Here is a 5971-nt window from a genome sequence, read left to right on the forward strand (position 1 = left end):
ACACTCACTAACGCACTCCTTCACTCACGCACGCCCCGTGCATACTAATTAGTAGTAGGAAAATGGAACATTACCGTTGTAAACGGGCGAAGCCCGTGCAAAAGTGCGCACTAAAAGAGCACTTTACATTGGTTCGCGGTCGTCATCCCCATATAAAGCACTCATTTGCCCTAAGTAGCTCACGAATACGTTCCCCATCTCTTGCATGTTCCGTGCATATAAGCATGTAATGCAAAAATTGAACATTATTACTGTATAGAGGGCCAAAAACACAAAGTGGGCGGAGCCCACTCAAAATTAACGAAAGTACCCGTCAGTGACCAGGGACCCACACCATGAGGTAGGAAAGCGCGAGCGCTTTCCGAAAATGTATAGTTTATGATATTTGAAAAATGGGAAACATTGTTTTCGCATCGGAATATTATTCTTTCTTCTTCTTCTTCTTCTTCTTCTCGGGACCAACCCCCCTATTTTTCACCCAGTGAACATTGACGAAAAGTCACAAAAATTTGCACACCTCTAAAAATCGTGCCTCTCTACATTCTGGCTATTTCCTTTTTCTAAAATTAAAAAAATTGGCGCGTCAGCGCCCCCAAATGTACCAAAAATGCATTGAGAGATGGGAAATGACCCAAAAAAAATCTGATCGTAGAATCATGAAATTTGGCGCAGAGGTAGATGGTGACAAGAGAAGTAAAAAATATTATTACGGCAACGCCGTCCGCCCAATCAAATGTCGGCCATATTGCTTCAAAAATGGCTAAACATGACTTTGGAGTTTTTCCAAACTTTTACGAACTCCTCCCAGGGCGTTGGCCCTAAAAAGCTGAAATTTGGTGAAAATGCTACTGAGGAGTGGGACATCAAAAGTTATCCAAATTACATTGATACCTCTCACGGTCTCTGTGCGGCGAAGCCGCAAACTGTAGCAAGAATTTCAGAAATCTCCCAAATTTAACATTTCTGCCGTTTGCGCAGATAAAGTCCGAATTGCGTCAAATTAGAATCAGTTGTTAAACTCTTTGCCCTAAACCTACTTGAAGTGAAATAAATTAATTTGGAGCCACAGCGCCCCCTACAGATTTTATATGGAGGTTAAATATTTAGTTTTGCGAAATTATATGAAATTAGACACACAACTCAATTTTAGCATCCCCATCAAAAAAGTCAATGAGACCCATGTCATAATTGTTATGGCGTTGCCGTAACGATGACCGAAACCTTCCATGTTATTCCAATGGGGAAATCGCCAGAACATGTTTACACTTTAGACTTTCACAAACTCCTCCCAGGGCGTTAGCCCTATTAACCTGAAATTTGGTGAGACTCATCTTCAGGTGTGGACCATCAAAAGTTATCCACATTTTTATTCTAAGAGTCACGGTGTCTGTGCGGCAAAGCCGCACATTTTGCCAAGAATTCAAAATAAAATTGCTTTTTGATGGTAAAACAAAGGGGAGAAGATGTGACAGCGTCACAGATTCAGCAGTAGGCGTAACAAAAGGACAATTGGGGCGTGTTAGCGCCCCCTCCTCTTGCGGCGTGGCGGCGGCGTGGCGAGGGCCGATCATTGCCGCTTGCGGCTATATTTGCTGTTGTTGTTGCTCAATAGAGATTTTAAAATCCCAAAATGGATATTTAGGCCTATAAATTCCTGTAGTCTTGGTCAAACTAATTGTTAATTCATCATTCAATTAAGCAAAGTAAAGCAAGTATGCAAATAAAAAGTGTAATAAAGTATGTTTATTATATAGGTTGTATAACCCACTTATTTTCAGTCAGATCATTTTTAGTAGGCGTCTGCTGCTAAAATAGTGAAAAATAGTGAGATATCGGGAAACTAAATTTGGTGATACTGTATCAGTATTGTGGGCTGATGAATCGATGCATCAGTTTTGTGTATATTTTACAAAAAGCAACAAAAGTATCTCGCTGTCACAAAATAATTAAATTATTTTGTGACAGCGAGATACTTTTGTTGCTTCAAAAGAAAAAAAGAAAAGAAAATGACATATTTACAGTTTTGATGATTAAAGAGGGTGTATCCTGTGGCGGCTGGTCCATTAAGGGCGATGGGGCAATCAGCCAATCAAATGGTATATCATTTGTTCAGAATTATGTTATATCATTATTAGTTTAAATATGTAAAAGAATCAAATGTGTATGTATATATATATATATATATATATATATATATATATATATATATATATGTGTGCGTCGTGGGGATGTTTGAAAAATCTCAAATGGGCGATTTCTTCATCGTAGTGTTACGCCAGGAGCTACGCTGTTTACGCTGGAAACAGACAGGGTCAGAGGTCAGGGCTGATGCTTCTGCGACAACTCTACGCAGAAGTGCCACACGCCTTGTTTTCAGTGTTTACATATTAAAACTGCATCTACAGACGTCTGTGCTAAAGGTACTTCCAAAACCATTCAGAATGAGCTCCTCGACTGTTTGCTGGCTGTGAATAAAAACTATAATCGTGTTGAAGTGAAAGCGGCTGATTTCTTATCAATATAAGCTGATGAGACATCTATCAAACCAGTGTAGCACATGTGCTCCGTTACCTTGACTACAAACACACCAAAGTTTATTTCGTGTTGAAGTGAAAGCGGCTGATTTCTTATCAATATAAGCTGATGAGACATCTATCAAACCAGTGTAGCACATGTGCTCCGTTACCTTGACTACAAACACACCAAAGTTTATTACCTGGATAAGGCTAACGCTAAGCAATAAGTATCACTTAACTTATATTCATCAAAATATGCTTTTGTTATAAGAAAACCCATGAAAGAATGCTATAAATGACATGTCTTTAAGAACAACTTTCCATATAGCAATAATGTCTGTGATAATTAAATATAAAAATGTTACACATGTAGTTCAGGTAAACTAATGCCACTTAGAAGCTGTTTTATGAAACAGAAACTAACAATTGTTTGTGTTTTTTATATTCTCTTAATGTAGTAGTAATTGCTACTATGCACTATTAGTTACAGTATCACTGAGATTTTTGAGTCTTCAAGTCTAAAATGTAATTTTATGTCAAATGTATTTTCTCACAAATGGTTTCTGCCTCTAAGTCATTGTATTATCATTACCAAAAGTGGAAATAAAGTGTGTTTACTTAATCAATTCAGTTGTAAATGTGTATTTAAAATATGTATTTATACAGTCAATGTAAAATATTACATTTTGGACATTTGAAAAAACAAAAACATGGTAATGTCAAAAAGCCCACTCACTGGAATCTTCTTTGAACCGACACCTTAACGTGGTTTGAGCACCCGAATGATCCCAGGAGCTATGTTTTGGGGGGCTTCAAGCCCCTGGTACAGTCTCCCAAGGCAAACATGTCCTAGGTGATGGGTCAGACCAAGAGCGGTTCAGAAGCCCCTCATGAACAGACAAAAATCATGGCCAGTTACGTTGCCCGGATGGCGTTACCGGGGCCCCATCCTGGAGCCTGGCCTGGGATGGGCGTCTGGGGGTCAGGCCTTTCCCCACGGGGCCCAGCCGGACACAGCCCGAATGAGCGACGTGGGGCTGTCCTCTCGTGGACCCACCACCTGCAGGAGAATCTGTAAGGGGCCGATGGTGGCAGTCGATGGCAGGGGCCTCAACAACCAGATACTACATGACTCATTATCATGAGTTATGTATCAGTCATCATCATGAATCATATCGAATCGTGAGGGACCCTGCGATTCCCAGCCCTAATTTTTAGTGATATTGGGAAATGTCGAGACCCAACAAACGCTCAATCTTCGTCTGTCAGTCCACATCCCTCAACAGCAACTTTACTCCTTTTTTTTTTTTTTTACAACCAAAACAATTCTTCAATGTGATTTTCCTTTGTGTATGGCCTGTTATATTTACATCAAAGGCAAAAACTCTCATCTTTAGAAAGAGACCAGCCATTTGTTTGAATCCAAAGGGTCAGAAACAGCTTCAGTTTTAATTGGGGGTGGTGTTAGTCAGGTGTTTTATAGTTTTATAGTGGAAATCTGCCAAAATGATAAGGGCTCTAAATAAGTCATCGTGAGCGCAGCTGGCAGTATTCAGTACAGTTGGGCTTTGGTTCCATCTAGTGGCTGTAAAAGGGAGACCGAACAATGGCATTAGTCTTGTCAGGACATTATACATTTATATTCCCTATGAACTTGGCAATTACACAGATTGAAAGAAAACAGAATGGGTTTTGCAGGCATGAAACAGAGCAAACACACATGTGCAGCTGTTAGTATACATGTAATGGATTTACTTTTTACTGTAGTGTTGTCTTCAGTCTGGTAATGATCAGGTTGTGTCCCCTTTAACTCCGTAATTTCTGAAAATACAATCATTTGAACTATAAATGACACCGTGTTTGAAGTCAGTGACATGCACATGACATTATTGAATTATGCCAAATTAAAATGTACGAATTCTTAGGCGTATTATTTATTTAAAAAGTGGAAAACCTGGTAATTTAACTCTGTGATCTATTAGTTTTCCCTGAACAAAATCGACTTTCTAAATTCTGGGCATTTCAACCATGGACGGGGCTTATAGTTTTACGTCATCACTCAATCAACTTAACTTGACAAACACAAAACACAGAATAACAGATAACACGCATAGGAATAAACATATTAGGTTGATACAGCTCAAATATTTAGCCTATTTTAATTCAAAAAATGAAAAAATAAATATAAAGTGTGGACTCAAGGTTAGTATATTTTGTATTTGATAAAGGCCAATGGGAAGACTTTTTTCATGTTTGCATTGACAATCTATATGGAAATGTGATATACAATATGCTCTTGATATTTAAATGTGTACAAATAAATATCATGGCAAACCCTTAGAAGATCAGGCCTGGTTTAAGACACATTAAACCAGGATTAAGAATAAATTAAACTACTGGTATAATACAGAGAAAGGGGTCCATCGACTTGAAGAACCAATGAAGAAATGATAACTCTGCCTCTCCATAGTGACATTTAACCACAGCAAGTTAAATCTAATTTCCCTGTTAAACCCTGCACCGTAATTGACTGAATAAATTATTTGCCAACTAAAGATAAGCTGGGTGTGTGGTTTGGTACTAAAAGCTTGCAAAAGTACAGACAAGTACAAGCAAACAGCATCATCACAAGTGAACAGAATTGTTTCAATAATCGCAAATGAATAGGCTCCAGAACAGTGGGCGGGGATAGGGGGTGGGTGAAAACGTGTTAGCACTCAAGCTTTGAATAAGATAAGATAAGATATTCCTTTATTGTCCCACAAGGGGAAATTTCATTGGTGCAACGCAGGAAGATGCAGAGGTAGATACAGAGGTAGATACAGAAGAAAATAACAGATCACTTATAGGAAGTCTGAAAAACACTTTCAGTAGAAGATCTCCTATAAATAAAAACTCCCATAGACAAATAAATACATAAATACCATTGCATGTGATCCCGACAGTAATTGCACATGAATATGTGTCACAACGGCACATAGATTGCACATGAATTTCACAGTAATTGCACATGAATTCCAACAGTAATTGCACATATGACGGAATTGCACATCAGTATTAGGTTAGGTCAGTATTGCGAGTGTTCAGTACTAACAGTGTTTGTTATAAAGTCTGACAGCAGCAGGAAGGAAAGACCTGCGAAACCTTTCGCAAAACAATGCAAAACAATACAGGATTACAGGTAGTCAAACAGGCATCATCGAAATACAACTTTAAATCACCATTATAAGAAGGATAAAGGCACTTGAAAGTCAATTTTACATCAAATGCCCACTTAATATACATTGAAGACAACTTTTTGTAATAATACATTGACTTTGACCGAGTTAATGGTTGATTTCTTGCTCTGTACACGTGAACAAAAACTGGACAAAGTGTATTTATTGGCCAAATGAAACAAATATAAAAAGCTTATAACCACAGAAAGCAACAAGTGTATAAAACCACGCCTCCGC

Source organism: Eucyclogobius newberryi, unplaced genomic scaffold (genome assembly GCF_026437365.1).
Source record: "Eucyclogobius newberryi isolate DKJ021-1_F unplaced genomic scaffold, fEucNew1.0.hap1 SCAF_8, whole genome shotgun sequence".
Taxonomy (NCBI): Eukaryota; Metazoa; Chordata; class Actinopteri; order Gobiiformes; family Gobiidae; genus Eucyclogobius; species Eucyclogobius newberryi.